Genomic DNA, 12,025 nt, shown 5'->3' on the forward strand with positions numbered 1-12,025 from the left:
AAACACTGCGCTCCACTTTACCTGAGAACTGGTTGGGTGTCTGCACTCCTTCCACTCTTATCCTACCTGTGACTATTTTGCCCGTAACGGCATCGGAAGTTCCAGTCTCTTTTTCCAATGTTCACTCCCGTTTAGCTAGGAGATCATTGTTTTCTTTTGATTCCCCTGATACAACTTACATTGATACCATAGGTATTCCCAGAGGTGTGCCCGACGAATACATATTAGTTAATCAAATAGCTGCAGGCTTTGAATAAATTTTTATTTTGAATAACTCCTAACAAAAATGTTGACAGAATCAATTACATTCATTACAAGGTGCAGCGCTTATCAAACTTCACTAGAGATGGATTTGAGACTGTACATGGACAATTTAAAGCCACCTCACTTATGGCCTTCCAGAACCACATTGCTGTTGATATGTTATTAGACCCCTAGAAAAAATTATGTAACTCTTGTTCATAGTGGTCAATCATGCTTTGAATCAAGCTACTCCTCGGATGAGACAGATGCAGACACATAATACACTATTGATATTGATTGTTATACTTGTTGTTGATTTTCATTTTAAATAGTTTGTTTTTTTTAATTATTTAGTTTTGAGTTTATATTTTTATACAACTGCCTGTGATGAGTTACCTTAAACCCTTGATGGAGTGGTATACTTTGATGTTTCTGGTTGTATATTAAGTTACTTTGTAATTTTGCATTAATTTGCTGCGTACTTTTTAATCATTTTTATAATCATTTTTTATTCTTTGAATTTTGTGCTATTATGTAATTATGTACTCCTCACCTTGCGTACACATCATATATATTTTTGTGCCTATAGTAGAGATCAATTAATCAAAAAAAAAAAAAAAAAAAAAAAAAGTGTGGAGTGTGGAAGGAAAATTTAGTAGGCCCAGACACTCCACGAAATTTAGTAGGCCAGACTCTCCACGTGTTTCACCTTTGGTCATGGAACAGTCAGAAGACAACTGTGTATCTTAGGTCTGACCTTGTTGATGCAAAAGTTTGACGCAAAAACTAGACATAAACTGATAAAAGAAAGGTTCTGTGACGTTGATGGGCGCCACTGTCCAAAGTGGTGCGAGCTTGCTTTTCGACCTTGTACACCCCAGATGTATAAATGCTTGTGAACTGTAATCAAGTGGGGGGGATGTTCTCTTGTGGGTCCCCCCGTGCGCGGTAAAATAAACTTGGATAATCAATTCAGTTGACTTCCTTTATTGCAGCTCCCCAGACGGCAGAATTTCCACCACAAAGTGAAAAAGGGAAATAACTGACAAAACTGATTTAAAAAACAACAAAAGTCAGAAGTAAAAAAAGTGGAAAAACTGACAAAACTGACATGTTTTTTTTCAACTTAATCATTTTTTTCACTTTTTCGCTTCTGACTTTTGTCATTTTTTGTCATTTTTTTAACCTTTTTACTTCGGACTTTTAATTTTTTTTTCGACTTTGTAGATTTTTGAGAATTTTACATTTCCAACTTAGTTGAATAAGTGGAAAAAATGACAAAGTTAAAAAAAAACAAGTCAGAAGTGAAAAAGGGAAATAACTGACAAAACTGATTTAAAAAACAACAAAAGTCAGAAGTAAAAAAAAGTGGAAAAACTGACAAAACTAACATGTTTTTTTTCGACTTTGTCATTTTTTTCACTTTTTCGCTTCTGACTTTTGTCATTTTTTGTCATTTTTTTAACCTTTTTTACTTCGGACTTTTAATTTTTTTTTGACTTTGTAGTTTTTCGAGCATTTTACAATTCCAACTTAGTTGAATAAGTGGAAAAAATGACAAAGTTAAAAAAAAACAAGTCAGAAGTAAAAAAGGAAAATAACTGACAAAACTGATTTAAAAAACAACAAAAGTCAGAAGTAAAAAAAGTGGAACAACTGACAAAACTGACATGTTTTTTTTTCCGACTTTGTCATTTTTTTCACTTTTTCGCTTCTGACTTTTGTCATTTTTTGTAATTTTTTTAACCTTTTTACTTCGGACTTTTAATTTTTTTTCGACTTTGTAGTTTTTTGAGCATTTTACAATTCCAACTTAGTTGAATAAGTGGAAAAAATGACAAAGTTAAAAAAAACAAGTCAGAAGTGAAAAAGGGAAATAACTGACAAAACTGATTTAAAAAACAACAAAAGTCAGAAGTAAAAAAAGTGGAAAAACTGACAAAACTGACATGTTTTTTTTTTCGACTTTGTCATTTTTTTCACTTTTTCGCTTCTGACTTTTGTCATTTTTTGTCATTTTTTTAACCTTTTTACTTCGGACTTTTAATTTTTTTTCGACTTTGTCGTTTTTCGAGCATTTTACAATTCCGAATTAGTTGAATAAGTGAAAAAAATGACAAAGTCGAAAAAAAACAAGTCAGAAGTGAAAAAGGGAAATAACTGACAAAACTGATTTAAAAAACAACAAAAGTCAGAAGTAAAAAAAGTGGAAAAACTGACAAAACTGACATCTTTTTTTTTTCAACTTTGTCATTTTTTTCACTTTTTCGCTTCTGACTTTTGTCATTTTTTGTCATTTTTTTAACCTTTTTACTTCGGACTTTTAATTTTTTTCGACTTTGTAGTTTTTTGAGCATTTTACAATTCCAACTTAGTTGAATAAGTGGAAAAAATGACAAAGTTAAAAAAAACAAGTCAGAAGTGAAAAAGGGAAATAACTGACAAAACTGATTTAAAAAACAACAAAAGTCAGAAGTAAAAAAAGTGGAAAAACTGACAAAACTGACATGTTTTTTTTCGACTGTCATTTTTTTCACTTTTTCTCTTCTGACTTTTGTCATTTTTTGTCATTTTTTTAACCTTTTTACTTCGGACTTTTAATTTTTTTTTCGACTTTGTAGATTTTTGAGCATTTTACAATTCCAACTTAGTTGAATAAGTGGAAAAAATGACAAAGTTAAAAAAAAACAAGTCAGAAGTGAAAAAGGGAAATAACTGACAAAACTGATTTAAAAAACAACTAAAGTCAGAAGTAAAAAAAGTGGAAAAACTGACAAAACTGACATGTTTTTTTTTCGACTTTGTCATTTTGTTTCACTTTTTCTCTTCTGACTTTTGTCATTTTTTGTCATTTTTTTACCTTTTTACTTCGGACTTTTTTTTTTTTTCGACTTTGTAGATTTTTGAGCATTTTACTATTCCAACTTAGTTGAATAAGCGGAAAAAATGACAAAGTTAAAAAAAAACAAGTCAGAAGTGAAAAAGGGAAATAACTGACAAAACTGATTTAAAAAACAACTAAAGTCAGAAGTAAAAAAAGTGGAAAAACTGACAAAACTGACATGTTTTTTTTTTCGACTTTGTCATTTTTTTCACTTTTTCGCTTCTGACTTTTGTCATTTTTTGTCATTTTTTTAACCTTTTTACTTCAGACTTTTAATTTTTTTTCGACTTTGTCGTTTTTCGAGCATTTTACAATTCCGAATTAGTTGAATAAGTGGAAAAAATGACAAAGTTGAAAAAAAACAAGTCAGAAGTGAAAAAGGGAAATAACTGACAAAACTGATTTAAAAAACAACAAAAGTCAGAAGTAAAAAAAGTGGAAAAACTGACAAAACTGACATGTTTTTTTTTCGACTTGTCATTTTTTTCACTTTTTCGCTTCTGACTTTTGTCATTTTTTGTCATTTTTTTAACCTTTTTACTTCGGACTTTTAATTTTTTTCGACTTTGTAGTTTTTTGAGCATTTTACAATTCCAACTTAGTTGAATAAGTGGAAAAAATGACAAAGTTAAAAAAAAACAAGTCAGAAGTGAAAAAGGGAAATAACTGACAAAACTGATTTAAAAAACAACAAAAGTCAGAAGTAAAAAAAGTGGAAAAACTGACAAAACTGACATGTTTTTTTTCGACTGTCATTTTTTTCACTTTTTCTCTTCTGACTTTTGTCATTTTTTGTCATTTTTTTAACCTTTTTACTTCGGACTTTTAATTTTTTTTTCGACTTTGTAGATTTTTGAGCATTTTACAATTCCAACTTAGTTGAATAAGTGGAAAAAATGACAAAGTTAAAAAAAAACAAGTCAGAAGTGAAAAAGGGAAATAACTGACAAAACTGATTTAAAAAACAACTAAAGTCAGAAGTAAAAAAAGTGGAAAAACTGACAAAACTGACATGTTTTTTTTCGACTTTGTCATTTTGTTTCACTTTTTCTCTTCTGACTTTTGTCATTTTTTGTCATTTTTTTTACCTTTTTACTTCGGACTTTTTTTTTTTTTCGACTTTGTAGATTTTTGAGCATTTTACAATTCCAACTTAGTTGAATAAGCGGAAAAAATGACAAAGTAAAAAAAAAACAAGTCAGAAGTGAAAAAGGGAAATAACTGACAAAACTGATTTAAAAAACAACAAAAGTCAGAAGTAAAAAAAGTGGAAAAACTGACAAAACTGACATGTTTTTTTTCAACTTAATCATTTTTTTCACTTTTTCGCTTCTGACTTTTGTCATTTTTTGTCATTTTTTTAACCTTTTTACTTCGGACTTTTAATTTTTTTTTCGACTTTGTAGATTTTTGAGCATTTTACATTTCCAACTTAGTTGAATAAGTGGAAAAAATGACAAAGTTAAAAAAAAACAAGTCAGAAGTGAAAAAGGGAAATAACTGACAAAACTGATTTAAAAAACAACAAAAGTCAGAAGTAAAAAAAGTGGAAAAACTGACAAAACTAACATGTTTTTTTTCGACTTTGTCATTTTTTTCACTTTTTCGCTTCTGACTTTTGTCATTTTTTGTCATTTTTTTAACCTTTTTTACTTCGGACTTTTAATTTTTTTTTGACTTTGTAGTTTTTTGAGCATTTTACAATTCCAACTTAGTTGAATAAGTGGAAAAAATGACAAAGTTAAAAAAAAACAAGTCAGAAGTAAAAAAGGAAAATAACTGACAAAACTGATTTAAAAAACAACAAAAGTCAGAAGTAAAAAAAGTGGAACAACTGACAAAACTGACATGTTTTTTTTTCCGACTTTGTCATTTTTTTCACTTTTTCGCTTCTGACTTTTGTCATTTTTTGTAATTTTTTTAACCTTTTTATTTCGGACTTTTAATTTTTTTTCGACTTTGTAGTTTTTCGAGCATTTTACAATTCCAACTTAGTTGAATAAGTGGAAAAAATGACAAAGTTAAAAAAAAACAAGTCAGAAGTGAAAAAGGGAAATAACTGACAAAACTGATTTAAAAACAACTAAAGTCAGAAGTAAAAAAAGTGGAAAAACTGACAAAACTGACATGTTTTTTTTTTCGACTTTGTCATTTTTTTTCACTTTTTCGCTTCTGACTTTTGTCATTTTTTGTCATTTTTTTAACCTTTTTACTTCGGACTTTTAATTTTTTTTCGACTTTGTCGTTTTTTGAGCATTTTACAATTCCGAATTAGTTGAATAAGTGGAAAAAATGACAAAGTTGAAAAAAAACAAGTCAGAAGTGAAAAAGGGAAATAACTGACAAAACTGATTTAAAAAACAACTAAAGTCAGAAGTAAAAAAAGTGGAAAAACTGACAAAACTGACATCTTTTTTTTTTCAACTTTGTCATTTTTTTCACTTTTTCGCTTCTGACTTTTGTCATTTTTTGTCATTTTTTTAACCTTTTTACTTCGGACTTTTAATTTTTTTCGACTTTGTAGTTTTTCGAGCATTTGACAATTCCAACTTAGTTGAATAAGTGGAAAAAATGACAAAGTTAAAAAAAAACAAGTCAGAAGTGAAAAAGGGAAATAACTGACAAAACTGATTTAAAAAACAACAAAAGTCAGAAGTAAAAAAAGTGGAAAAACTGACAAAACTGACATGTTTTTTTTCGACTGTCATTTTTTTCACTTTTTCTCTTCTGACTTTTGTCATTTTTTGTCATTTTTTTAACCTTTTTACTTCGGACTTTTAATTTTTTTTTCGACTTTGTAGATTTTTGAGCATTTTACAATTCCAACTTAGTTGAATAAGTGGAAAAAATGACAAAGTTAAAAAAAAACAAGTCAGAAGTGAAAAAGGGAAATAACTGACAAAACTGATTTAAAAAACAACTAAAGTCAGAAGTAAAAAAAGTGGAAAAACTGACAAAACTGACATGTTTTTTTTCGACTTTGTCATTTTGTTTCACTTTTTCTCTTCTGACTTTTGTCATTTTTTGTCATTTTTTTTACCTTTTTACTTCGGACTTTTTTTTTTTTTTCGACTTTGTAGATTTTTGAGCATTTTACTATTCCAACTTAGTTGAATAAGCGGAAAAAATGACAAAGTTAAAAAAAAACAAGTCAGAAGTGAAAAAGGGAAATAACTGACAAAACTGATTTAAAAAACAACTAAAGTCAGAAGTAAAAAAGTGGAAAAACTGACAAAACTGACATGTTTTTTTTTCGACTTTGTCATTTTTTTCACTTTTTCGCTTCTGACTTTTGTCATTTTTTGTCATTTTTTTAACCTTTTTACTTCAGACTTTTAATTTTTTTTCGACTTTGTCGTTTTTCGAGCATTTTACAATTCCGAATTAGTTGAATAAGTGGAAAAAATGACAAAGTTGAAAAAAAACAAGTCAGAAGTGAAAAAGGGAAATAACTGACAAAACTGATTTAAAAAACAACTAAAGTCAGAAGTAAAAAAAGTGGAAAAACTGACAAAACTGACATGTTTTTTTTTTCGACTTTGTCATTTTTTTCACTTTTTCGCTTCTGACTTTTGTCATTTTTTGTCATTTTTTTAACCTTTTTACTTCGGACTTTTAATTTTTTTCGACTTTGTAGTTTTTCGAGCATTTGACAATTCCAACTTAGTTGAATAAGTGGAAAAAATGACAAAGTTAAAAAAAAACAAGTCAGAAGTGAAAAAGGGAAATAACTGACAAAACTGATTTAAAAAACAACAAAAGTCAGAAGTAAAAAAAGTGGAAAAACTGACAAAACTGACATGTTTTTTTTCGACTGTCATTTTTTTCACTTTTTCTCTTCTGACTTTTGTCATTTTTTGTCATTTTTTTAACCTTTTTACTTCGGACTTTTAATTTTTTTTTCGACTTTGTAGATTTTTGAGCATTTTACAATTCCAACTTAGTTGAATAAGTGGAAAAAATGACAAAGTTAAAAAAAAACAAGTCAGAAGTGAAAAAGGGAAATAACTGACAAAACTGATTTAAAAAACAACAAAAGTCAGAAGTAAAAAAAGTGGAAAAACTGACAAAACTGACATGTTTTTTTTCGACTTTGTCATTTTTTTTCACTTTTTCTCTTCTGACTTTTGTCATTTTTTGTCATTTTTTTACCTTTTTACTTCGGACTTTTTTTTTTTTTTCGACTTTGTAGATTTTTGAGCATTTTACAATTCCAACTTAGTTGAATAAGCGGAAAAAATGACAAAGTAAAAAAAAAACAAGTCAGAAGTGAAAAAGGGAAATAACTGACAAAACTGATTTAAAAAACAACAAAAGTCAGAAGTAAAAAAAGTGGAAAAACTGACAAAACTGACATGTTTTTTTTCAACTTAATCATTTTTTTCACTTTTTCGCTTCTGACTTTTGTCATTTTTTGTCATTTTTTTAACCTTTTTACTTCGGACTTTTAATTTTTTTTTCGACTTTGTAGATTTTTGAGCATTTTACAATTTCCAACTTAGTTGAATAAGTGGAAAAAATGACAAAGTTAAAAAAAAACAAGTCAGAAGTGAAAAAGGGAAATAACTGACAAAACTGATTTAAAAAACAACAAAAGTCAGAAGTAAAAAAAGTGGAAAAACTGACAAAACTAACATGTTTTTTTTCGACTTTGTCATTTTTTTCACTTTTTCGCTTCTGACTTTTGTCATTTTTTGTCATTTTTTTAACCTTTTTACTTCGGACTTTTAATTTTTTTTTGACTTTGTAGTTTTTTGAGCATTTTACAATTCCAACTTAGTTGAATAAGTGGAAAAAATGACAAAGTTAAAAAAAAACAAGTCAGAAGTAAAAAGGAAAATAACTGACAAAACTGATTTAAAAAACAACAAAAGTCAGAAGTAAAAAAAGTGGAACAACTGACAAAACTGACATGTTTTTTTTTTCGACTTTGTCATTTTTTTCACTTTTTCTCTTCTGACTTTTGTCATTTTTTGTAATTTTTTTTAACCTTTTTACTTCGGACTTTTAATTTTTTTTTCGACTTTGTAGATTTTTTGAGCATTTTACAATTCCAACTTAGTTGAATAAGTGGAAAAAATGACAAAGTTAAAAAAAAACAAGTCAGAAGTGAAAAAGGGAAATAACTGACAAAACTGATTTAAAAAACAACTAAAGTCAGAAGTAAAAAAAGTGGAAAAACTGACAAAACTGACATGTTTTTTTTTCGACTTTGTCATTTTTTTCACTTTTTCGCTTCTGACTTTTGTCATTTTTTGTCATTTTTTTAACCTTTTTACTTCGGACTTTTAATTTTTTTTTCGACTTTGTAGTTTTTTGAGCATTTTACAATTCCAACTTAGTTGAATAAGTGGAAAAAATGACAAAGTTAAAAAAAACAAGTCAGAAGTGAAAAAGGGAAATAACTGACAAAACTGATTTAAAAAACAACAAAAGTCAGAAGTAAAAAAGTGGAAAAACTGACAAAACTGACATGTTTTTTTTTCAACTTTGTCATTTTTTTCACTTTTTCGCTTCTGACTTTTGTCATTTTTTGTCATTTTTTTAACCTTTTTACTTCGGACTTTTAATTTTTTTTCGACTTTGTAGATTTTTCGAGCATTTTACAATTCCAACTTAGTTGAATAAGTGGAAAAAATGACAAAGTTAAAAAAAAACAAGTCAGAAGTGAAAAAGGGAAATAACTGACAAAACTGATTTAAAAAACAACAAAAGTCAGAAGTAAAAAAAGTGGAAAAACTGACAGAACTGACATGTTTTTTTTCGACTTGTCATTTTTTTCACTTTTTCTCTTCTGACTTTTGTCATTTTTTGTCATTTTTTTTAACCTTTTTACTTCGGACTTTTAATTTTTTTTTCGACTTTGTAGATTTTTGAGCATTTTACAATTCCAACTTAGTTGAATAAGTGGAAAAAATGACAAAGTTAAAAAAAAACAAGTCAGAAGTGAAAAAGGGAAATAACTGACAAAACTGATTTAAAAAACAACTAAAAGTCAGAAGTAAAAAAAGTGGAAAAACTGACAAAACTGACATGTTTTTTTTCGACTTTGTCATTTTTTTTCACTTTTTCTCTTCTGACTTTTGTCATTTTTTGTCATTTTTTTTACCTTTTTACTTCGGACTTTTTTTTTTTTTTCGACTTTGTAGATTTTTGAGCATTTTATAATTCCAACTTAGTTGAATAAGCGGAAAAAATGACAAAGTTAAAAAAAAACAAGTCAGAAGTGAAAAAGGGAAATAACTGACAAAACTGATTTAAAAAACAACAAAAGTCAGAAGTAAAAAAAGTGGAAAAACTGACAAAACTGACATGTTTTTTTTTCGACTTTGTCATTTTTTTCACTTTTTCGCTTCTGACTTTTGTCATTTTTTGTCATTTTTTTAACCTTTTTACTTCGGACTTTTAATTTTTTTTCGACTTTGTAGTTTTTTGAGCATTTTACAATTCCAACTTAGTTGAATAAGTGGAAAAAATGACAAAGTTAAAAAAAAACAAGTCAGAAGTGAAAAAGGGAAATAACTGACAAAACTGATTTAAAAAACAACTAAAGTCAGAAGTAAAAAAAGTGGAAAAACTGACAAAACTGACATGTTTTTTTTTCGACTTTGTCATTTTTTTCACTTTTTCGCTTCTGACTTTTGTCATTTTTTGTCATTTTTTTAACCTTTTTACTTCGGACTTTTAATTTTTTTTCGACTTTGTAGATTTTTCGAGCATTTTACAATTCCAACTTAGTTGAATAAGTGGAAAAAATGACAAAGTTAAAAAAAAACAAGTCAGAAGTGAAAAAGGGAAATAACTGACAAAACTGATTTAAAAAACAACAAAAGTCAGAAGTAAAAAAAGTGGAAAAACTGACAAAACTGACATGTTTTTTTTCGACTTGTCATTTTTTTCACTTTTTCTCTTCTGACTTTTGTCATTTTTTGTCATTTTTTTAACCTTTTTACTTCGGACTTTTAATTTTTTTTTCGACTTTGTAGATTTTTGAGCATTTTACAATTCCAACTTAGTTGAATAAGTGGAAAAAATGACAAAGTTAAAAAAAAACAAGTCAGAAGTGAAAAAGGGAAATAACTGACAAAACTGATTTAAAAAACAACAAAGTCAGAAGTAAAAAAAGTGGAAAAACTGACAAAACTGACATGTTTTTTTTCGACTTTGTCATTTTTTTCACTTTTTCTCTTCTGACTTTTGTCATTTTTTGTCATTTTTTTTACCTTTTTACTTCGGACTTTTATTTTTTTTTTCGACTTTGTAGATTTTTGAGCATTTTACAATTCCAACTTAGTTGAATAAGCGGAAAAAATGACAAAGTTAAAAAAAAACAAGTCAGAAGTGAAAAAGGGAAATAACTGACAAAACTGATTTAAAAAACAACAAAAGTCAGAAGTAAAAAAAGTGGAAAAACTGACAAAACTGACATGTTTTTTTTTCAACTTAATCATTTTTTTCACTTTTTCGCTTCTGACTTTTGTCATTTTTTGTCATTTTTTTAACCTTTTTACTTCGGACTTTTAATTTTTTTTTCGACTTTGTAGATTTTTGAGCATTTTACAATTCCAACTTAGTTGAATAAGTGGAAAAAATGACAAAGTTAAAAAAAAACAAGTCAGAAGTGAAAAAGGGAAATAACTGACAAAACTGATTTAAAAAACAACAAAAGTCAGAAGTAAAAAAAGTGGAAAAACTGACAAAACTGACATGTTTTTTTTCGACTTTGTCATTTTTTTCACTTTTTCTCTTCTGACTTTTGTCATTTTTTGTCATTTTTTTAACCTTTTTACTTCGGACTTTTATTTTTTTTTCGACTTTGTAGATTTTTGAGCATTTTACAATTCCAACTTAGTTGAATAAGTGGAAAAAATGACAAAGTTAAAAAAAAACAAGTCAGAAGTGAAAAAGGGAAATAACTGACAAAACTGATTTAAAAAACAACAAAAGTCAGAAGTAAAAAAAGTGGAAAAACTGACAAAACTGACATGTTTTTTTTTCCGACTTTGTCATTTTTTTCACTTTTTCGCTTCTGACTTTTGTCATTTTTTGTCATTTTTTTAACCTTTTTACTTCGGACTTTTAATTTTTTTTTCGACTTTGTAGATTTTTGAGCATTTTACAATTCCAACTTAGTTGAATAAGCTGGAAAAAATGACAAAGTTAAAAAAAAACAAGTCAGAAGTGAAAAAGGGAAATAACTGACAAAACTGATTTAAAAAACAACAAAGTCAGAAGTAAAAAAAGTGGAAAAACTGACAAAACTGACATGTTTTTTTTTCGACTTTGTCATTTTTTTCACTTTTTCTCTTCTGACTTTTGTCATTTTTTGTCATTTTTTTAACCTTTTTACTTCGGACTTTTAATTTTTTTTTCGACTTTGTAGATTTTTGAGCATTTTACAATTCCAACTTAGTTGAATAAGTGGAAAAAATGACAAAGTTAAAAAAAAACAAGTCAGAAGTGAAAAAGGGAAATAACTGACAAAACTGATTTAAAAACAACAAAAGTCAGAAGTAAAAAAAGTGGAAAAACTGACAAAACTGACATGTTTTTTTTCGACTTAGTCATTTTTTTCACTTTTTCTCTTCTGACTTTTGTCATTTTTTGTCATTTTTTTAACCTTTTTACTTCGGACTTTTAATTTTTTTTTCGACTTTGTAGATTTTTGAGCATTTTACAATTCCAACTTAGTTGAATAAGTGGAAAAAATGACAAAGTTAAAAAAAAACAAGTCAGAAGTGAAAAAGGGAAATAACTGACAAAACTGATTTAAAAAACAACAAAGTCAGAAGTAAAAAAGTGGAAAAACTGACAAAACTGACATGTTTTTTTTCGACTTTGTCATTTTTTTCACTTTTTCTCTTCTGACTTTTGTCATTTTTTGTCATTTTTTTTAAC

Source organism: Denticeps clupeoides, unplaced genomic scaffold (assembly GCF_900700375.1).
Source record: "Denticeps clupeoides unplaced genomic scaffold, fDenClu1.1, whole genome shotgun sequence".
Lineage (NCBI taxonomy): Eukaryota > Metazoa > Chordata > Actinopteri > Clupeiformes > Denticipitidae > Denticeps > Denticeps clupeoides.